Here is a 23953-nt window from a genome sequence, read left to right on the forward strand (position 1 = left end):
GATGATTTGAGCCTTTCAACTTGGAAGTTCATTTCCCTTGGTAGAGCAAACCAACAAGGAATCTCAGGAGCTGGCGAGCATTCTCCCACGCGCATCAAGCAGTAGGCCTCATGCTCCCTCTTCCCTGGAGCTCTAACGATGGCTGAAATGTCCTCCTGCGTTTTGGCATGTCTTAGGATCCTCAGCCCTAATGGACTGTCCCTTTCCCAAGGTATCGGATCAAGTTCATTGTTTATCGTAATGAAATTCAAGCTACCTTGTATCATAAAATTCAAAAATTGAAAATGAAAATTTAACAAAAAAGAGGGTGAAACATACTAGAACAGTTTTGCTAGCTTAATAAATAAATAATATTTACATATTCAGAAAAAAAATTCCAACTACCCTCTTCTCCCACTCCAAACTTGGTTGTGTTCCAGGTTAAAATCTAAGAGGGTGTGGACTCATCGTTCCAACGCTCCTGCATTCACATTTCTTATCTTAATAATCAGCAATCAGTCTAGTGTGGAACTTCCATTCTTTCCCAACAAAGGACACTCCCTACCCCCACCCTAAGGCTGTGTCACAGGACATCAGTCCCATACTCTACACACGTCCTTCGGTGGCATTTTCATACTTTCTATGGTATTTTTTTCTTTGAGGTTGTCCTCAAATGAATGTGATTTATTATAATATAGATTCAGCTGTATATGTGTGTGTCCACAGTGTGTGTCAGCAGTTTGACTCCATCAATTATTCTGAACTCCATCTCCTGGGTGTGGCTAATTGGAGCAGACCATGTATAAGCAGCAGGGAGGCGAGGATTAGAACGGGCCAAAGGCCTTGAAATGTCCAGGTGGAGCAAGCTAAGGCTGGGATCCGCCTCCCAGGAAGCAAGGAAAACTCTGGAAACAAACAAACAAAAAAAACCATAATGCCGGGGTTGCCAAAGGAACAGAAAATGGTGAGATTTACTCCCTACTAGCCTTCGGTCTGCTATGGTGGCCAGATGCACAAGAATCTTCCGACTGGGGCTACAAAAGGAGTCCTTGGAGTTAGGTGAGAAGGGAGATGCTGCTGGATAATCAAAACTTCACAGATAAGGAAGCTGCCCCAGGTGGCCAGTGCCAGTTGCCATCAATCCAGATCTTTCCTTCTGCATCCCTGAGGCCTGATCGGCCCCTGACAGCGCTGAGCTGCAGTTCCTATTTTGGTAGACAAGGGGACAAGGTTCTGCCTCTCCTTGCAGCTCACCCGCTTCCCCTTCCCACACTGAGTCACCAGAACCACAAGTTAGGAGAAGAGTTTTGAACTGAGACACTAATGGTAAAACAGAAATAAGAGCATTTTTCTCTTTTTTGTTTATCCGCTTATTTACTGTTTCAAAGGCAAAGGAACAGATAGGGTGTTTCACTCCCTAAATGCCTACAGCAGCCTGGACTGAGCTAGCCTGAAGCCAGGAGCCTGGAAACAGCTCAGTCTTTCACAGGGGTGAAAAGCATCCAGATACTTAAGCGTTCATGGACTGCCTCCCATATGGGTGTCAGTAGGAAGCTGGATAGGAAACAGAAGGAACCTGCTCTTAAACCAGGCATTCCAGTACGGGATGAGGGCATCCCAAGCAGTGTCATTACATCTGTGCTAAATGCCTGCCTCCATTGATTTAGTTTGTATTTACATTTATTCTCTTGAATCATGTTGCTCTGGCCTGGGCATGCCCCACCATTCACTTCTGGAATAGCAATTTAAGGCTTCTGACGCCAGCTGCATTTGTGTCCATAACGTAAGGAGCAAGAAAGTTTCGATGACCGTTGATGACGTGCCCCGTTTGCCAATAGCAATCAGCAACCCCAGTTGTAGGATGCCCAGCTTAGTAGAACTGGATGAGGAGTTGCAGCCAGGGTGGTAGACGTGTCTATAAACTGCACTGAATCTCTGATAGACTCAACATCTGCAACTTACAGAGCCTCATCATGTCCACGGGAGGAAAAGGAGAGTGCATGATAAGCACTGCTACATTGAAAGAACTTAACATACTGTATCCCATTTAGCTCTCACAGTAACCTTATCAGAATAGAAGTGATTATCACTTCATTGTATGGGTACAGAACTGCCTTGTGGGGCATTAAGTAATTTCTATGTCCAAGGTCTGGTCAGGATTGCAATTGGATTTATGGTCTGGCCATGACACCACTGCTCCCTTGAAAACATCTGATTATCTCCATTTTTCTGGACGATGGAATCAGGCTGAGTTCAGTTAGCCTGCAGGAGGTTCCTAAATGAAATAGTTCACAGCTTGTTCAGCTGTCACTGCTTTCTTCATCTTCTTTGTGTATGTGTGATTGTTCTGCTTTTCCAAACAGTCATGATCCTCATCATGATTGGAAATAACTCACCCACTTCTCAGATAGGATTTGGCTGAAGGGTTGGTTCACGGGATTTCCACCATTATTGTTGGGCTTTTGGAAACAGCTTCTCCTTCCCGCTCCCTGCCCTTTCTCTTTTGTTCTTTCAAAAACATTTTCAGGGCCAGAACTGTGACTTACAGGCTAAACCTCCACCCGTAGCATCAGCATCCCATATGGTTGCCACTTCATGTCCTGGCTGCTCCACTTCCAATCCAGACCCCTGCTTGTGGCCTGGGAAAGCAGTGGAGGATAGTTCAAATCCCTGGGCCCAAGTACCCTTGTGCGAGATCTGGAAGAAGCTCTTGGTTCCTGCCTTCAAGTCAGCTTTGTTCTGTCTATTTGGGGGATGAACCACTGGGTGGAAAATCTTACTGTGTGTGTCTCTCCTTCTCTCTGTAAACCTGCCTTTTCAGTAAAAATAAATAAATAAATCTTTACATAAAAAAAAACTTTTTCAAAAATCAGTTAAACAGTTCTGAGATTATATGTGAAATCAAAGATTTCAAAAGTAAAATCACCTACTTTTTTCTTTCTCTGTCTTCCATCCACAAAAAAGAAAACCAAACATGTGAGTCCTTTTTCATTTTCCTGAGATCCACAGCACGCCTCCCCTGCCCCACCCTCCTTACCCTTCAACACCAGCTTCACAATGGTTCATATTGACACACTGGTGGTGGAGTGCCACAGAGCTCCTCATCATTTCCATGTAAGAATGACATAAAGGCAGCAGTAGTAAAAGCTCTAGTGCTTAGAATAGGAGGGATTCCCATATCAATACAGAGGCTTCTCCAACCCAATATCATTGGGAAGCTTGATTTGCCTTGACTTGTCTTATCCAGGAGATGGGTAGGTCTTTCACTGGCTTGGGAACCAACTCCTCTACCCAAGCATTGCTCCTGTCTGGGACAAGATCACTAGCAATAGAGAATCTAGAGACAGGATTTCTGGATTAAATATTGTTCTTATAACAACATAATCTAGTCAACCAACATTGAAATTGGTGCCTTCTACTTGAGAGAGCCCACTAACATCCTGGATGTCTCAAAATACCTTTCCTTGGTCTCACTTTGGCTCATTCTTTCTCCTCTTCCTGTGATGACATTATCTTCAATGCCTATTAAAGCAACAGATGTCAGAAGCTTAGCCTCAGGCTTTTGATTTTTCTTTTTCCTACAACATCTAAAAATGGAGACGTCATTTTGGGCAGCTTTAAGGAAATTGTCAAGCTTTAATTTTTTTAGAGCATTTAGAATAGACATCACAACCTTAGACAGTATGACGAGTTGAATTGTGTTCCTCCAAAAAATATGTGCTGAAGTCCTAATCCCAGTAAAGAAACTTGACAAATACCACCCCAGGCTGGTGACTAAGGTCACCGATAATAGTGTTAAGTCCATGTTGACAAGACCCACCGCATATAGTCTGATTAAATGGCACTCCACCCAAAAGTTATGGTCACAGTCTAACCATAAGAAAAAAAAAAAAACAGACATGCCCCCTGCTGAGGGACAGAACACCCACATTTATAAAATACCTGATCATCAAGGTCACCAAAACCAAGAAAGGTTTTGGAAAGTTAGTCTAGGGTGGTGTTAGGGAACCTGAAGACTAAATGCACTGTGGTAACCTGGGAGGAGTCTTGAGACAAAAAATGAGAATGAAGTGAAAACTAAGGAAGTGTTCAGTATGGACTTTAGCAAACCTGACTCAATAGTAATCATTCCTGAATGGTAAGTGTACCACTCTAAGATTGTAATAGTAGAAGAAACTGGGTGAAGAACATATGAAAACTCCACTTTTGCAATGCTTCTGGGAACCCATAATTCTTCTCTTTCAAATTTAAAAGCCAAATTTCAAAAGCTATCACTATTTGGTTATAGGCACCATTAGTTTCATCTTGTTGTGAAAGGATATTTCACTGAACTTTCTAGATCTATTTTATCATGTCATAGCTCTCTATTTCTAGGTCATTGCTACCAATAGGTGTAAGAGTCTGCCACTAGACATTTCTTTATGCAGTCCTACTAATCTGACAGTTCTCAACCTTCCCTCTGCCAAGATACCTCCGTATACTAATTCTCTACCTTGGTAGCATTTGACATCCCCTGGGAAGAGTGTACAAATCCTGTGTTCCACTCCCTGTCCGACTCCCAGGTGAGCTATTGTACTGCCCAAGTTGAGAACCACTGCAGTGTGCGACTCCTTTGTGGCTATCATCCACGCTGCATGTAGCTCCAACCTGTCCCATTGCTCTAATTCTGGCCTCTACTCCTACATTACAAATCAAGGTAACTTTGCATTTCCAAAACTTCAATAGAGTTCCTGTATTTTGAACTATTATCCTAGCCAACAGTTTGATTGTATGGCTACAGCAAAAGGCAAAGATGCGTGGCTTCTAAAAAAGTTGCTCATCCACAGGGACAATATTAGAAATCATGATGGGAGGTAAACATCACTCAGTGGCTCTGAGTGGCTGATCAGCCCTGCTCATTCCTCCCCACCTCTGTTTAACCAGATGATACAAAGGAGAAACCATGGCAGTGAGAAGGAAAAACAATTCCTTGCTCTTACTGTCTATTGACTTGAGAGCAAAGGGAGAAATAAGGCTTTCAATGTTGTGAGTTGACCAGGTCTATTCCAGAAATGAGACAGAGACCAACTCTTACAAGCTCAGGAGTCTTTATTCACCATCCAGCCAAATGTATCCATTCCATTAAATGTGGAAGAAATCAGCCATGTTCAGAGCTGGTTAAACAACAATCATCCAACCAAATAAGAGAGCATTACCGCATGATAGAAGTCAATCAACCAAGCTTACATCAGGGCACAACACAAATTATCCAATCAAGTGTAGTGGCATGGATCACAGATAACCAGTCTAAGCATCATGCATTTTAAACTATCCAATCAGTAAGAGTTGCATCCTGCCTAGTGGCCAACAACAGAATCAGGCAAACAGTTCCTTCCAATTCCATGCACAGAAATGTATTTGGGACAAGCTTACTGCCTGAACTGTAAAAGAAAAGCAAGATCTCATCCTGAAATGAGATACCTTCTTGCGATAAGCATTCTCACATCCCTTTCAGAAATTTCCAAGAACACAAGGTTATGGCAAAGGTCAGGTTATTAGACACATCCTAGAAATGTTTCAGAAGACCCGGTCTTGCTGTCACCATTTTTTATTGTCTGGGCTATCACACCAAGAGACACATGAGGAGGGTCCATTCCCTCTTCTGCCCTCTTCCCAAGATACAGGGACAGCAAGGTGCAATTTTAGAATGTTGAGAAGGAAACAGGAAGGAGGCTACTCCACCTAGGATGAATTTGCTCAAAGGATTCACCCTCTAAGTCAGGATAGTTTTGTAGCTGACCTCTGCCCTGTAAACAGAATCAAGGCTGAATCCAGAGAAGCCTCACTCCATTTTCTCAGCCACAATGCTGTGCAGGAATAAACAGGTAAGGAGTGTAAATCTTTAACTTTTTAACCTGGCCGTCAGAAGCCAAAGAACTGGCTTACACAGGCTCACCTTTGATCATCACTGGTCAATTGCTTTGACCTATTGACTTTGCCTCTGGCTCAAACACTCTATCGGCAGCTACAGGATTGCCTCACTGAGCAAATGTTGACTTAACCTATGTGTCTCTGGATGCCACCATGAGCTCCACTCCTCACAGACAAAGCTGTTCAAAAAAATGAAGGACTCTTGTTTATTCATTGGTGTTCCGAGTATTTATAGAAAATTGCAATGTGCCACTCCATATGAATCAAACAGTATAAATTGCTACTTTCAGAGTACGGAAAAAGATGTTCTTTGGTTTAAAAAGAAAATACTAGTACAGGAAAGCTCTTTTATAAAAAAAAAAAAAAAAGGTTATTTTTTTAAAAGAGTTCTTATTTGTTTGACAGAGGTGTTGGTGGAAAGGTCAGGAGGTGGGGCTTTGGAGAGAGGAATCTTCCATCAGTTGGTTAATACTCTACATGGTTGCAGAGGCCTGGTTGGTCTGGGCTAAAGCTGGAAGCCAGAAACTTCATATGGGTCTTCCACAAGAGACCATCTTCTACTGCATTCTCAGGTATATTAGCAGGGAGCAGGATCAGAGGTGGAGTGGCTAGGACTTAAACTGGTGCGCATATGGGCCGCCAGCATTGCAGTCAGTGGCTTAGCCTGTAGCATAACAGCACCGACCCCAGAAGATTTATTTATTTGAAAGGCAGAATGACAGAAAGAAGGAGGGAAAAAACAGATGATCCATCAGCTGATTCATTGCCTAAATTCCTGCAACTGAGAGAGCTTGTTCAAGCTGAAGCCAGGAACCAGGAGCTCCGTCTAGACCTTTCCCTCCACCCACCATGAACAATGGCAGAGTCCTGAATACTTGGACCATTATGTGCTGCCTCAGGTGCATTGGCAAGACACTGAGTTGGAAGTAGGGTACTTGGGACTCAGAAGGGGATGTGGGGATCCAAAGCAGCAGCTGAATCCACGCACCACAATTCACATCCCCCACCCCATTTTTTCGCAGTTTCCTGTTATGTGCTTAAGAAGACATTATTCTATCCATAATTTTAATCTGTGATATTATTATGATCAATAACAAAGCCAAAAATTAATTTGATCTTCACAGTGCCTTTTCCTTTCATGATTTTGAATTATTTATTCTGAGCATTTGCTTATTGGTATATTTGAAAGGCAGAATGAGAAGAGGAGATAGAGAAAGCAAAGTTGCATCTGCTGGTTCCCTCCCTGAATGACTGCCATGGTCATGACTGGACCGAGTGAAGCCAGGAACTAGGAGCGCTGGGCCATCTTCTGTTGCTTTCCCCCGTGCGTTCAGCAGGAAGCTGAGTCAAAAGCAGAGCAGACAGGACTCAACCCTCCTCTCTGATACGTTAAGCTGTGGCTTGATTCACTCTACCACAACCCCAGTCATTTAGATCATGCTTTTAAAGTGAATTGTATATGCATTTTTTTCTCGTTTTCTTCTTCTCTCTCTCAGTCTTTCAAAATGTTTTGATAAAAATAAATAAACACATATCCAACATTAAATACTCTCAGATCTTTAAAAAACATAACAAAATATTGTACTGCATACAACGAAAAGTGTTTGGTCCGAATAAATCCATCTTAGATTTTTGAAATGAAGGGGTTCTGTTGTGCTCTGTATTTTCCAATATTTGTGCTGTTTGCACGCATCTGCTGACTAAAGGTAATTCTGCTAAATGTGATTATCTCTGTTTCCCTTTTGTAGTTTTTAATTTGATTTAATTTGCAGTAAACACATTCACTGTTGATAGAATGACAATGAAAGAACATATTTTAATCAAGTTTGCATCCATACTATTCTATTTTATAATAAACATCTCAGCAAATTCCCAGATAGTGCAATCTTTTCACTGTCACTTGTTAATGAGTTTTTGCTAAACAGTAATACTTTGGTAAATGATTCTTTTCTCACTTGAAAATTTTTCATGCTTTCGGAGAGTTTATTATATTGCACCTGTTTTATTCAAAAACATTTCAACTGCAAAATTGCTAACTTCAAATTGTATATTGCCATAGGTCATGATATTGACTTGATAAGGCTTTGTTTTCCTGGCTATTTTAATTAGGAAATTAATATCCTCCTACATTTTTTAAGAGGTTCAAATAGATCCCCAATCACTTTTTTCATTAAAATTTTTGAAAAAAAAAATGCTTTTATCAAAGCATGACCCATACAGAAAAATGCCAAGCCATCAGTATATAACTCAGTGAATTATAACAAAAATGAACACCACAATGAACAATTATGAAGGTCAAAGTAAAAAAAAAATAATAATAACAAAACCCCAGCAGTTCCTTTGTGCTTCCTCCCAATAACTTCCCCCATTCCCTTCCAAATATTACCATTGTTCTGACCTATAATGGTGTGGTTAGGGTTTTCTCTTCTTTATTCCACGTGTTACTTCTTCCCTCAGCTTTGTGCTTGTGAGATACATTTGTGTCACTATTTGTGAGCCATTGCAACCTGTTCTCATTGCTTTCATTCCACTGGGCAACTGCCCCACAAGGAAGCTGGCTATTCTGCTAAAGATGGGTATTTTGATTGTTTCTAGGTTGGGGCTATGGTGATTCGTTTTATTTGTCCATTTGACTGAGCTGTGCATGGGGTATCCAGATATTCAGTGTGTGTAGCAGGATGCTTCTCTGTGACAATCAGTTGGCTGGGTGCAATTGATGGTTCTACCTGATGGGGCTGACTCAAGCTTAAACACAACCCGAAGACTGATGCTCCTCCTGGCAAGAGGAAACGGCTGCTGCCTCAGGGTCATCGCACTGACACTCCGGCTCCCCCCCACCCCCCGCCCCCGCTTTCCATCCTAAACTGAAAGAAACACTGGCTCTTTCTAGCCTGCAAGCCTTTGGGGACAATACATCATCTTTGCTCCTGTGTCTCCTCCAGCTTGTTGGCTGCAACGTTGGGACTTGTCAGCTTTCATGATTGTTTGAGCCAAGTGCCAATTTTAATAATAAATGCATCCCGTTGGTTCTGTTCCCCCAGAGAACACTGATTAATCCAGGGCTCTTTCTCATGGCATAGCTATAAACATTGTTTTGACATGTTGTTTTGCACATCTGTACATGCATTTCTCTTAGTTACACATCTCACAGGGGACTTGCTAGATTCAAAGGTGAGTATGAGGGTGCAGCACTGTAGTATAGTGAGTTCACCCACTGCCTGAGATGCCAGCATAGCATGGTAGTGCAACAATCCTGACGACTCTGCTTTCAATCGAGCACCTTACTAACAGGCCTGGGAAAGCATCAAAGGGTGGCCCACCTGTTCAGGCCCTGCCGCTCATCGAGGAGACCCGGATGAAGCTCCTGGCTCAGCAGCCATCTGAGGGGTGAGCCAGCAGACAGAAGATCTGTTTGTGTGTCTGTGACCTTTTTTTCAAAAAGGTGAGCATAAAGTCTACTCCAGTGGGCTTTTCAAGTTTGACTTTTCAAGTTTTCCAACGCGATCACAGCAGTTTCTCACCAGCAACACCTGCTCCCCCAGGTGGGAGTGTCTCCCAACTCCCAACTCAGCTCAGAGTGGGTGTTGATCTTGTCAGACCCTCCTGCTCATCTTGGCAGGCATGCAGAAGGCCTGCCTTTTGGTTTTCATTTCTATTTCTCTGCCGACTAATGAAGCTGAGAACCTTCTGATACTCTTACTGGACATTGGGCTACCCCTTGCTATGAAGCATCTGTTCAGATCTCCTTTGTCTCTGATTGTCATTTCTTTGATATGCATTATATATGGAACAGACCAACAGGAGAAGTGTAAGCTCTTTCTCTGCTTCTTCTTTGTGCGTTGGTTCAGGGGTTGCACTGTGACCTCTCTGATAATGAGGTATTGTCCTATTGGACTGAACCACACTACTAACTTACACAGGTAAAGATGGGTGTGGACTGAAGCCGGGATCCAGAAACTCAATTGAGGTTACCCAGGTAAGTGGTAAGAACCCAGGAGTTCGAGCAACGACTGCTCCCTAACAGAGTCCACGCGGGAAAGCAGTTGAAGTCAGGAGCCAGAAGTTAAGAACTCAGCTCAGATACTCTGATCCAGGCCATTGGAGATTTAACCAGTGTCTTAGCTACTAGGCTCAGTACTTGTTCCACTTTCCATATTTTATCTGTGAGTTAATTATAACAAATTAAAGCTAGGAGTGTAAGGTGACGTAACAATCACTGTAGCTGACTGTCTTTTGCCCAAATGGCCTCTAGTTCTGCACATTCTTCTAGAATCTTGTTCTCTGGTCAAGAGTTGAGACCTACCTCCACTTCCTTTGAACCTCAAATAAGCTCTTGTTAACCACGGTGCCCAACAGAATCCTGTGGCATTTTAACCTCCTAATAGGTAACATAACTTGTGTGTGCTTATTTCTTGGGACATTTGTTTTAAAACTCTAAATCATAAAAAGAAGGTAGGCTATCCTGAAATCTGAATGCTGGAGATATATATATGTATATTTTTTTAAAGATTTATTTATTTTTTACAAAGTCAGATATACAGAGAGGAGGAGAGACAGAGAGGAAGATCTTCCATCCGATGATTCACTCCCCAAGTGAGCACAACGGCCAGTGCTGTGCCAATCCGAAGCCAGGAACCAGGAACCTCCTCCGCGTCTCCCACGCAGGTGCAGAGTTCCAAAGCTTTGGGCTGTCCTCGACTGCTTTCCCAGGCCACAAGCAGGGAGCTGGATGGGAAGTGGAGCTGCCAGGATTAGAACCAGCGCCCATATGGGATCCCGGCGTGTTCAAGGTGAGGATTTTAGCCACTAAGCCATACCACCAGGCCCTGGATATATATTTAAAGCAAGGTCCAGCGCTCATTGCTCAAGAGCCAGGACCCAAGAGACAAAAAGCCAGCGCATGGAAATCAAGTTTATTTAGGAATCCAATAACCTGGGGAGATGGTAGATTTTTGCAACCAAGAGCATCTCAAATTCTGAAATTAGTAGGAACAATAGAATCACTTTTTAAAAGAGAAAGAAGAATTGAGGGGATTGAAGGTGGGTGACTGGTTTGGTTGGCTATGAGTAGATTCACAGTTCTGAGAATGATGCTGGGACAGGCCAAGTGGTGACCCATTTGCCTGAGGCTTGTCATTTACAACAGCAGGTCATAAATTCCCAGGCAGGCAGTGAATCCCCCTTGGGTTTGACTATTTGCAGCTGGTGCTTGTAAATTCTGTCTGTAGTCAGAGGTCCTGCGATTTCTGCCAATTTCAAATTCCTTGATTTTGTTCTTCTTTTTTATTGTATTATTTTGATGAACTTTGACATTGTTGATTACGGTGCAAAGGGTCAAGGGCTACAGGAAAGTGGGTAAGATCACTGCACATTCTCTTGGTTCCTTCCTGTATCTGGGGTAAGGGAGAAGTCACGCCCAGCCTCCCAGTCATCTTAGGGGGAGCTCCACCGACATGGAGCATGCTCCGTGGGCACTGCTTGAGTAGTTTCGATAGTTTAACAGTTCTGAGTTGCTGCCAATCTCACCACTCCAAGCACGATGAAATCTCTCCAGAACCCACTTATTGACATAGTCCACCTTAGAGTCTCCACTTGTCCAGATTTTTACTACCAACGCTTGGCTTGGGTAGTTGATCCATTTGCTCTGTCCTCTGTCATGATACCAAGACCCTGAATTCTTAAGCAAATACTATTTATCTGTCCATTTTAGTATAAATCTAATTAGGTGCCAAGTTGGCAGTTAGCCGTAGTTCACCAAGATAGGGGAGAAGAGAAACAACGAAGGCAATGGGTTATAGCCACAGAGTCTGTGTCTGCAGACCACATGCACCCAGAGCGACAAGCTGAAGAACTCCAAGCTGTTCCAACCTTCAGCCTTCTGGTCCTGTAGCCTTGCCGGCCGTGTCCTAGACATGTGCACGAGAGACCGCCAAGCTAACTCCAGACCTGACCAACATGTAACCGCAGATCTCACAAGATTTTGGAACTCTAAGTCACACAAGTCATAATTTAGAGACAGAACTACCAGAGCCACCCCCAAATTCCTTGCCCACAAAAACCATGAAAGGTAATGCATTTGTTGTTGTTACATTTGTTGTTATTTTAAGCCAGCACGTGCTAAGATGGTTTGTTACATAGCAATGTATATCTGGAATAATCACTTAGTGTAAAACCAGTTGGTATGATTGAATTCACAGGAAAAAGATGGATACTATTTCATTTAATTCAACTTGTACCACTCACACATTTTCTTTTAAAAACCTACTGATTCATTTTTATTTACTTGAAATACAGAGTGATAAATAAAGACCGAGAGCTTTTAGGCTTACCCCTTAAATACCAGAAACAGCCAGCATTGTGCCAGGCCAAAGCCAGGAACAGGAGCTCCACTCCAGGTCTACAGGACAGGTGGCAGGAAGCCTGGTACTTCAGCCATAACCTGGTACCTTCTAAGTACTAGCAGAAATTATTTAGAGGTAAACGTGGGGGCTCACACAATGGCTTAACGGCTAGATCCTCACTTTGCAAGTGCCAGGATCTCATATGGGCACCAGTTCATACCTTGGCTGCTCCACTTTCCATCCAGCTCCCTGCTTATGGGCTGGGAAAGCAGTAGAGGATGGCAAAGGCCTTGGGACCCTGCACCTGTATGGGAAATCTGGAAGAAGCTCCTGGCTCCTGGCTCAGATCAGCTCAGCTCCTACTATTGTGGCCATTTGGAAAGTGGACCAGTGGATGGAAGATCTCTCTGTCTCTCTCTCTGCAAAGCTGATCTTTCTTTCTCAGGCACTGCATGTGGGATATAAGCATGTAAGCTGTGACTTAATTAGCTGAACAACACTCACACCAAAAAAAAAAAAAAAAAAATCTAAATACGAAAATCAATCAACAGTGTTCTCTTCTTCAATTACTGAAAATTATGCCACATAAAACTTTTATACCTGGGCCTGGCAGCGCCATGGCCTAGTGGCTAGAGTCCTCGCCTTCAACGTGCCAGGATCCCATATGGGCACTGGTTCTAATCCTGGCAGCTCCACTTCCCATCCAGCTACCTGCTTGTAGACTGGGAAAGCAGTCGAGGACAGCCCAAAGTCTTGGGACCCTGCACCTGCGTGGGAGACCTGGAAGAGTTTCCTGGTTCCTGGCTTTGGATTGGCGCAGCACTGGCCGTTGTGCTCACTTGAGGAGTGAACCATCCAATGGAAAATCTTCCTCTCTGTCTCTCCTCCTCTCTGTATATCTGATTTTGTAATAAAAAAAAAAAACTTAAAAAAAAAACTTTTATACCTAAGAAATCTTTTTTCCACAGCATTTTGTATTTCCCTTTCCCATCCCTCAGAATTTTACCTGGCTTTATTTTTCTCTTGTTAATATAAATGATAATCAGTTCATATTTTGTTCATATTTGGTTCTTTCTTGAAGAAATTCTTCATGGAGTTCTCAGATATTTTCCTTTTGCATTGTCTGCTTGCTGGGTTTGCTGTGCAGCTAGTCACCTGCAACATTCTCTGGATTAATGCTGTATGCTTTTCGATCTTCTTCCATGGATTCCTTTGTTCTATTAGCAATACAGTTAGGGGCCTGGCACAAGGGTTCAGTGGCTAGATCCTCACCTTGTGTGTGCCAGGATCCCATGATGGCATTGGTTCATGTCCCAGCTGCTCTGCTTTCTGTCCAGCTCCCTGCTGATGGCTTGTGAGAGCAGTAGAAGATGGCCCAAGACCTTGGGACCCTACCCCTAACTGGGAGACCTGGAGGAAGTCCTGGCTCCCGGCTTCGGATCAGCTTAGCTCTGGCTGTTGCAGCCATTTGGGGAATGGGCCAGCAGAGGATCTTTTCTTTGTGTGTTTCCTTTTCTCTGTGTAATTCTGCCTTTCCAATAAAAATAAATCTTACCAAACAACATACAGTTAAATAATTTTCTAAAGGTGCATATAGCAAAAGTTTTTGAATCACTGCATATCTTCGTTATCTCAGTTTTGTCCTTGAACCTGACTGCCAAGTCTCTGGATCATTTCCATTCGTAATTTATCATCCCATTGCTTTTTGGCTTTCAGTGTTGCTGGAGGAGATCTGTTGTCTGTCTTATACTTGCTCTTTGGAGACAATGGGTTTTACTGGCTGGAAAAGTTTGAGATTTTTCTCTTTGATCTCAGTGTTCTATAATCCCTACACACATTCCTAAGTGTGGGTGATACTCGTTTTCTTCCAACAGTTGATGTGTGTTGGGCTTTTTCAGTCTGAGGACCTGAGCATTTTCTGATCAGAGCAATTTTTCATGTGTAATATTGGTTATGTCCTTCATCCCATTGCTTCTACTGTTTCTTTTAGAAATCATTGGATCATTATATTTATTTTCAGTGACTTAATTTTTCTGTTATATTTATTTTCCTTTTTTTTTTTAATTCAGGCCCTTCATTCTGTTAGCCAAGCACCTAATCTGATCTTCAAATACTCTCATATACCATTTCATTGCTTTCTTGTTTATTGATTCTGTAATCATTGAAGATTTCCCTTAGTTCTTTCTTGGTCCCTATTAAATCTTCTTTGCTCTGTATCAACCAGAATTTGTTTTATGGATGTGATGATCTTCCAAGAATCTCTGAGGGTAGTCAGTTGTTTTAAATTTAAATCAATCTCTCTCTCTGGCTTTGTTTCCTCCAATGTGTGTGCAACTTGGCATTTCTCTTCTTCTTTTTAGTTTTCCCTAAGTGCCTGGTGTTGCTTGTCCCCCACTCACACATAGGATTAAAGAACTGCCCCAGGTTGAGCAGTGGATCTCAGTCATAGATGGGCTTGCTTTCGAAGCTGTTCTGAGTGGGAAGGTTGATCATGCCTCTGTGTGAGTAGCTGGCTCTGACACAGTTACACTTCCAGTTAGCCAGCACATTCAGGGCTTTGATGATTACTCAATGGGGAAGGACTTCTAGAGGACTTCAACAACGGGAACTCCACTTGCAGTTTCTAAAGTCTTTCATTCTGCCTCCACCTACACCATGCATCTCTCCTCTGAAAATCCCGTTTGCTCCACACTTTGTTTAGGTGCTCCAACCAGGGATAAATAGTTGTTCTCTATATACAGTGGGGCTTAAACCTGGCTGGCCTAAGCAGCTCTATGGTTTATCTGTTCTGTGATGAACTACCCTGAGCTCTTATTCTCTAGACCTTGCCCATGTTTGTTCTTTTTCTAGTCTGGGCCTCTCTGGTGGAGGGCTGTTGTTGAGGCCTTCTCACTCATGTGCTTTGCTTAACTTTGGTATCTCAATAGGATCCATTCTGTTTCCTACAAATATCACCTAAATTTCTGCAGGTGATACTCTCTGTTTTCAGCATTTCTACACAAATATTCATCCTTTATTTGTTATTACCTTCATTTCAAAATGATTTTCTGAGAAAAGAAGGCAAATACATATGCTTGTCTGCCTTCTTCAACTGAGATTATATGGAATCCCTAAAGTTTAAAATTTCCTGCAAATATTTTATTCAGTCAGTAAAAGTATTTTTTATTTCCATGTAACAGAAAATGATGATGTGATTCTACTAACTTTTCTAGTGGAAAATATGTGTCAACAAAATCAGAAGACATTAGGTGTGCAAAATTCTGTTCCTGGGCCTGGCATGGTGGCCTAGCGCCTAAAGTCCTTGTCTTGAACACACCAGGATCTCACAAGGATGCCAGTTCTAATTCCAGCGACTCTGCTTCCCTTCCAGCTCCCTGCTGGATGGCCCAAAGTCTTGGGGCTCTGCATCCATTTGGGAGACCTAGACGAAGCTCCAGGTTCCTCGTTTCAGATTGGCTCAACTCCAGCCGTTACAGTCACTTGAGGAGTGAATCATCAGACAGAAGATCATCCTCTCTGTCTCTCCTCCTTTCTGTATATCTGCCTTTCCAATAAAAACAAATAAATCTTTTTAAAAATGTTCCTAATCATTACAGTAGCATTAAAGGCTTGTTCTTTGAATCACATAGGCTAGATTCTTGGTTACTTTCCTTCTAGCCACGTGACCACAGGCCATTGTTTAAATCCTCTGAGCTTCAGCTTTGTTGTCTGCAAAGTGGGAATAATGACACTTCCCTCACAGCCAGCGGTAAAGATTAGAGTCCTCATGTAATACCAGCATGAAGCACTCTGCGAAGGGTCGCCTGTGTCAGCTGCTGCAGTCCTTGTACTATCATTCTAGTCTGCTCCTCTCTCTCCTAGATGCCACTGTTCTAATTAACCAGAGCTGTGGGACCTTTATGGGTTTGTATAGTTTCAGTATGACTTTAACTCCGCCCCCTCTATTTTCATCTCCAGATTGTAGGAAGTATGCCAACAGTCAGGGAATATGAATTAAACACGCGTGAAGGGACAGCGTGAACGTAGTATGCCCTGTCTCTTTATGGCAAAGGTTTTGCCATAAGTACATGAGATATGGCATGTATCTCATTTATCATTTTAAAACATTGTGCTGTATGTATTCATTCATGTATTTATTGACATTTATACAAAAACTCTCTCAGTTTCTTTTTATGTAAGGGGGATGAGGGGGACGGGGAGAATAAATCTTCCATCTACTGCTCCATTCCCCAAGCAGCAAGAAGAGCCAGAGCTGGACCAGACTGAAGCCAGGAGCCTAGAACTCAACCCAGGGCTCCCATGTGGCGACAGGAACCCAAGAACTGGAGCCATCACCTGCTGTGATACAGGGGTACCTTAGCTTGCAGTTGGATCAGACACAAGCAGTCCTTGGACCAAGATACCACGATATGAAATGTGGGTGTCCCAAATGTCATCTTAAGCTCTGTGGGAAGCACCTGCCTCTATACTCTGTTTTTTAAGGCATTAATTTTCCGAGCATCTACTATAATTTAGTTATCACAGAATTCATACATCTATTGAAATAAAATGTATTTCTTCTGACCCTGGGGCCCCTGTTCGAAATGACAGAAATACTTAGCTTTAGTAACTGGCAGGTATGTGTTTGGTCAATGTTGAACTGAAAAGCATTATCTTACACTGAGAGTTTACATTTTCTCTCTCTCTCTCTTCTTTTTTTCAAACCAGGCAGTCCAACACAGAATTCAAAAACGCCTGAAGTGGGAGACTGTGGGTGAGAGGGGTCTTGTGGCCTGGAGTGCTTCCCACCAGGCAAGCTGCCCCCCCCCCATTTTTTTTTACAGATTTATTTTATTTTCATTACAAAGTCAGATATACAGAGAGGAGGAGAGACAGAAAGGAAGATCTTCCATCCAGTGATTTACTCCCCAAGTGAGCGCAACAGCCGGTGCTGGGCCGATTCAAAGCCAGGAGCCAGAAACTTCTTCCAGGTCTCCCACATGGGTGCAGGGTCCCAAGGCTTTGGGCCGTCCTCCACTGCTTTCCCAGGCCACAGGCAGAGAGCTGGATGGCAAGTGGAGCTGCCAGGATTAGAACCAGTACCCATATGGGATCCTGGCACGTTCAAGGCGAGGACTCTAGCCGCTAGGCCACGGCGCTGCACCCAACGTTACCATTTTTAATTGGCTTCCTTATATGCCCTACCAACATCTACAATCATTTTATTCCTCCCAGGAACCATGCCAGGAAGACGTTGCATTTCTATTATTACAGTAAGGAAAAAGAGGTTCCAAGATTTGTGAAACTTCCCCAAAGCCCCACAGCTCATAACCAGACAGGTTGACATTTTACTCACAGCTACCTGACTCCAAATTCTCTTTCTGGAGCCTCAAAAGGACAAAAAAAAAAAAAAAATCTCAGCTCCTTTCTGGCAATAAAAATCTGTAATTCCAATGCTTTTTTCTTTAAAAGTAAACAAGATTGATGAAAACATGCATGTTGATTGGGATTGGTGTTAAGGCGTAATGAGTTAAGGAGGCACGGGAGAGAGCAGTGGAAGATGGCCCCCGTGGGCAGGCTCCTGTCCGCACGTGGGAGGCCTGGATGGTGTTCCAAGAGCCTGACTTCGACCCAGATCAACTCTGGCTTCTGTGCCTATTCGGGAAGCAAACCGGCGGCTGGAAGATCTCTCTCTGTGTTTCTTTCTCCCTTACTGCCACTCTGTCTTTCAAATAAATAAATTCTCCAAAAAAGTAAACGTTGAGCCAAAACCCAAACAGGGAAAGAATTCTGATGAGAGAGAGGGAGACAGAGATGGAAAGGGGGAGGGGAAGAAGAAGGAGGTGGTGGAGGCAGACGGGGGAGGGGAATGGAAGAGGGGGGAGGAGGAGGATGGAGGGGGAAAGAGACAGAGAGAAGAAAAGGCTTGAACAAAGACAGAGGGATTGATTTTAGTCCTCTGCAGTTGTTGGCTTTTTCTAAATCTACAGAAAAATTGTTTCTTAGTTGTTGCCCTTGCAAGCCGCTGTGCTTGCTTTCACGTTTTTCACGAAGGCATTCTTGTTTATAGCCGTGGGGCACTTTAAGTTAGTTTATTGTGATGATCTGCACTTGGATTTTTGTGTCAAGGCTTCAAGAATTCCGAGTGTTAGCCATTTCCTCAGCTTACCCCGTGGGCCTGCAGTGCACGGCCCTGGGCCTAGAAGGTCTGTCTGGTCACTGCCCTTCAAATACCCACGCTCGGGTCAGCCCCAAGCAGACCTGTCTGTAGGGATCGAGATAAACTCCCAGGAGCCGCGCCCCTGAGCAGCACAGCGGGGCCTGCAGTAGGAATGCAGAGGCAGGGGAGGTCACTGGCTCCTGCTGATGGGAAAAGCTGCCCAGAGGCAGGGCTGGAGCTGAGCCCCAGGGTGCAGGGCGTTTCCAGTTAGAGAGGAGAGGAAAAGACAACATTCCAGCTGGCAAAACAGACACTTGGCAGACCAGCTGGCTGGAGAAGGGGCTTGGGAGCCCTGGTACTGTTAACTGTTGGCGGTACCAACAACATGGTCTGTTGATGTCATTTCACTACAAGAAGTCTTTCTTCGGGAAAAGAAAATGAAATGGAACCTCAGACATAGGGGGAAAGAACTACACGCTTTCCCCTCTGCACGCACCTTGAAATAGAAGGAAGTGTATGCATGAAGATCCTCCAGAGATCAAAGTCCAAGATTATATTAGTTTTTGAGGGATTCTCGAACTAAATGAGAGAGATTCCTTCTCCCACATTTCTAGAATCTCAAAGTCCGGAGTTCAAGGGTCAATGTTGCCATCCTCTGTTTAAGAACTTCCTTGCCTCTTCCCAGCTTCTGGTGGTTTCCTAGCCATCCTGGGTGTCCCTGGGAATGCTGCCTGCAGCAACTCCATCTCCTCCTTCATTGATCTTCCTGCTGGCTTCTGGGCACCTGATTGTCTCCTCCCCATTTCTTATCATTTCTGCAAAGGACACCAGTCATTCTGGTTGAAGACTCCCTTGGGTACTGTGGGACGATCTCTTCATAACTGATCAGAATACAATGACCTATTTCCAAATAACATCAGTTTCTGATATACAGAGGGTAGAATTTCACTAGATTTTTTTTTTTTTTTTTTTTTTTTTTTTGGTAAGATACAAAAGTAAAGCCCTAAGAAGAAGAAGGAGCAGGTTGATTGCCGGACAGCAGAGAGGATTGTCTGAAGAGGCTGGTGGAGTCGGGTCCTCTGGATACTCCGCCCCTCCCAGCCCCTCTGGACTTCTGTTCCAACTGAAAATATCAAGATGAAGTCCTTTCCAATCTCCATGAGACCTGGGATCATGAGGTGGTGAATACAGACTGCGAACTAGGGAAAGGAGGGGAAAGAAAGAGAGCAGAGGAAGGAAGGGGTCCACAGACTTGTGAATCGATACTCAAGGGTGTCATCCGGATGACACTGTGACCACAAAGCTAAACAAAGACCTCAGGCCGACTCCAAACCGACATCACGTGAGTTCCCATGCGATCTGGCCCAGCCAAAGAGGAAGAACCTGGAAAGAGCACACAATTCACTTGGAAGAAAGAAAAGATTCTGAGAAATTTAACTGCCACTTGGCCTAAGAGTAACAGATTTCTGTCCTCAAGTAAGATGACATAATCTTGACACAGGCTCAACTTGAACCCAAAGGCATGTTGAAGAATCAGCCCTGACAAGAAAGATGGCTGTTGTCAACACGTCCATCAAAAGGACTTACTAGGACAATTAGCCTGAACACGTGCCAGGGTGTGTGTGTTTCAGCTCTGAATCGTGAGCGTACAGAGCATCGCAACTCTCTTGAAACATTTCATAAGAACTTTCCGGCATGCTCTAGGCGAGGGTTCCATCAACTCTAGTGAGAGATGAGCCAAGGGAGGTTGACTGTGTGTCTTGTCAGCACTTGAGTGCTTTGGGTAACTTCAGCTTTGTTTGGCCTAAGGATTTGGAGCCTGATGGGGCCCGCGGCTCACCACATACACACAATATGACTTTCATAAAAATAAAGCAGTATTTGCACCTAAGGGCTCCAGTAATGAGAAAAAATCAGTTAAAGATGGCATGTGATTTACACATATAGATAACTCTTGGTCTTCACCTTAAGAATGGACAGAGAACAAATAAAATGTCTAGGAAGAGCCACAAGAACACGTTTGTCAGCTGGCCTCTCAAACAACAAGGGAAAGTTGAGTTTTTTTAATAAAAGGTGTTGGGACAACAGAAAAGCTACTTCGAGACAATATAAAATTGGATTCATATTTCACACTGAACACCAGAAAAAAAAAAATAGCCAGAGATCTCAATGTGAAAAATGAACCAGTTCATTTTTCTGAGAAAACTTGGGTGAATTGCCAACTTAGCAGTTGGAAGTCAATGTTCAGAGAAAATAATGGAAAAGATTAATAAGCCTGTCCAAATAAAATAATACCTTTTCTTATGGCAAAATATGCAATAAAAAAACTGTAATGACAAACTTGGAGAAAGTTTTGCAACTTGTGTCAGCAAAGGACTCAGCTCTGTAAGTGTGAAAGCACCCTTCAACGAAGCAACAACAAAACTGATTTTTAGAAAAATAAGTAAAAGATACAGACAATTCACAGAAAAATGAAAAATAGTCTTAGATATATAGACAACTTTCCAATAAGAGGAGTTCAGGTTAAAATTATCCTAAGCTGTATTTCTTCTACAGATTGCCAAGCTTTCCAGCAGCAGCTGAGGAGTACTTGGTACTTGGTACATATCGCAGGGAGTGGTGCAAAATATGGTGTCTCAGAGGAGTGGAGAGGGGATTAGTTGCAAAACCATGCAAACTTCTGTCAGTAAGGATTTTGTTCATAGACTACTGCTAAGGAGGCACTACAATATAACCACGTACTCAAGAACCACATAAAATGAATCAAGAAGGGGAGGAATTGTGTCACAATAGGTCAAGTCACCACCTGGGATGCCCACATCTCCTATGAGAGAGCCTGGTTTATGCCCTGTCTATTCCATGCTTCCCAGTCAGCTTTCTGCTGACACATCTAGAAAGCAGCAGATGATAACTCAAGCACCGAGTACTTGCCACCCACCTGGATGGAGTTCCTGGCTTCTGCTGTCAGTCTTACCCGGTACTTCTTCTCATAGACATTTGAAGAGTGTATTAGTAAATGGAAGATTTCTCTCCATATCTCCATCTCTTTTTCTCTCTGACACTCTTTCAAATAAACAAATAACTTTTATTTTTAAAAAAGAAAATTGGGAAGCGTTCTGTATGCACAAAACCTGCTGTAGGATACCCTGCTAAGTACAGAAAGGTACAATGCAGTAATGTGTTGTACCACATCTGCATACGAAGACAGAAGAAAACACACACACACACACACACGGATATTAGTATCTCATATATAAATAAATAGATAAAACTTATATAAGTATTTTTTTTGTGTTCTGGTTCTTTCATAGAAGGAGACACTTGAAGGAGAAACTAGAAAGTCTGGTCCCCTGTACTAGATGTGGGGAAGGATACAGTGTAAACGGGATAGGAAATGGGTCTGAGGCCTCTCTGAGCTTGGATTCTGAACCATGAACATGTGTTTCACTTTGAAAAATACAATTAAGAAAAAGAGAATTTGCTTACTAGATCTTTTAAGAAGCATCAGAAATCAAAGAGATTCTTGACTTGGAATTGCCTACCTAAAACGATTATCACACAACGCAAGTGGCACCCAGCCCCCTTGGAACTGGTAACGTAGGAGGAGCATGGGCTAAGCCGAGAGGCCCAGTGTCAGGCTCCCAGCCCTGTAGTTCCCCTTCCTTCTAGAATTGCCCAGAAACTACTGTGAAGGAGTTTCCATTCCTTGATTTTCTTCTGCACAGCCAAAGAATCATTTCCTTTGATCAGAAAAAAAAATGATCTGATGTCTGCAACAGGGAAAGAAATGTGTTTTGAGAAGTGCCTACAGGATATTTTTAAATCATTCTGCTCAGCATGGATGTTATTGAGCTGGGATTGTTTTTTATTTTATTTTGTTTTTATTGGTGTTACTTTGACTCCCAAAGAGAGAGAAGATGCAGAGGTGTCTCTCCTGGTCTCTGCGACTGTCAAGGGTGTAAGCAACTGAGATGCGAACAATGGCTGGCATACACCAACAAGAAGCAAAAGGCAGCCTCTTGGGCATGGCTGCAAGCTCACTGCCAGTAAATACTAGCTCCAAGTATGGCAATTAATTTGAGGCTGATTGATTAAAGACAGGTTCATGACAAAACTATAGAATCTACATGAATCAGTCTGTTTCTTCACTGTTTCCAGTCATCAAATAAGCTTGAACTTTATGATAGTTGCGTTTTAGTTTGAGGAAAGTAGAGACTAAGAAACATGATGGAGATAGGTGCTATGATTGAGAAGTGATCTTAAAAAAAAATCAGGGTAGGTTTCACATTCTTAAGGTTGCAAGAAATCTTAGAGGTCACATTGCCCTCATGTTGCAGATGGAGAACCTAGGGTCCAGAACAGTCCTACCTGAAGCCACACAGCTAATCAGGGAAAAAGCCAAGCATGGGCTCTAGGTCTCCCAAGTCCACGTCCAGGACTGCTCTCATCGCAATTTGCTGCTTCTGAGAACAGCTCTGGAGTCCTTGAAAGGAAAGGAAAAAGATAAGAAATATGGGTTGATTTGGTAATGTTCAAGGAGGTGAGTTGACAACTTTCCCCCCTTCAAATTCTAGAAGAGAAGTCTTTGAGGACAGGTGTTGGGTGGGTGGGGCGGGGGGGAGGAAGATGTCTTTACTTAATCATTTCCCAATTCATTTACAAATACAGGCTTCTTGGGATAACATCCATTTCAGTCCTGGAGGAAGACTACACCGCGCTTTGGCAAGCTTAGGAGAGATGAATCACCTTGCTCTCTCCCATCTCGGTTTTTTCTTCCAAATCTGGCCCTTTCCATAAAAAAGTCTCGCTGCTGTGGCTGAACTTGGAGCTACTGGTCTCTATGGCAACCACAGCGCATCCCCACAAGTCACAAGAAAAGGACACTTGACATCTTGAGGCACGGTAGGCAGACCTGATAAATCACGTCCCTGTGGCTCACGTGCAGGGGCAGAAGGAGGGGAGAAGCCACTGTCAGAACACATTCCAGAGCTGCCGACTGAAAGCGTGTAGGAGCCAGACCTGACTCTCCAGGCTGTGGTTGGGTTCAAGAGTCTTTCATCACTGACAACTTGAGCTTGTTCTCTGACGTTCTCTTCAGCCACACTTAGCTGAGTCTGTGCAGGGCTGGGGCTAATTAGAATTTAGATGTATCAGAAATGAGTTTCACTGCCCTAGACAGACAAGCCAAATGAATAGTGACTGAAACATGAAAATATGCACGGCACTATTCTTTAACATAAGATGTCTGGAGGGCAACAGCTTGTGGTGCAACACAGGCTCAAAGGAGGAGTGATGACTGTGGCACAGAGAATTAAGCAGCTGCTTGGGAATATTGCCTTCCATTGCAGTGGCTGGTTCGAGTCTTGGCTGCTCCACCCTCCTGATCCGGCATGCCTGTTAATGCACCTGGGAGCCGGCAATTGATGGTCCAAGTACTGGGGTTCCTGTCTCCCATGTGGGAGATCTGAATGGAGTTCCTGGCTCCTGGATTTTATCTGATTCAGTCCTGGCTGTTGTGGGCATTTGGGGTGCAAATCAGTGAAGGATTTCTTTCTCTCCTCCCATCCCATCTTTCTGCCTTTCA

The sequence above is a fragment of the Ochotona curzoniae genome, unplaced genomic scaffold (genome assembly GCF_017591425.1).
Source record: "Ochotona curzoniae isolate NIBS_2020 unplaced genomic scaffold, NIBS_Ocur_1.0 scaffold_461, whole genome shotgun sequence".
In the NCBI taxonomy this organism is placed as follows: domain Eukaryota; kingdom Metazoa; phylum Chordata; class Mammalia; order Lagomorpha; family Ochotonidae; genus Ochotona; species Ochotona curzoniae.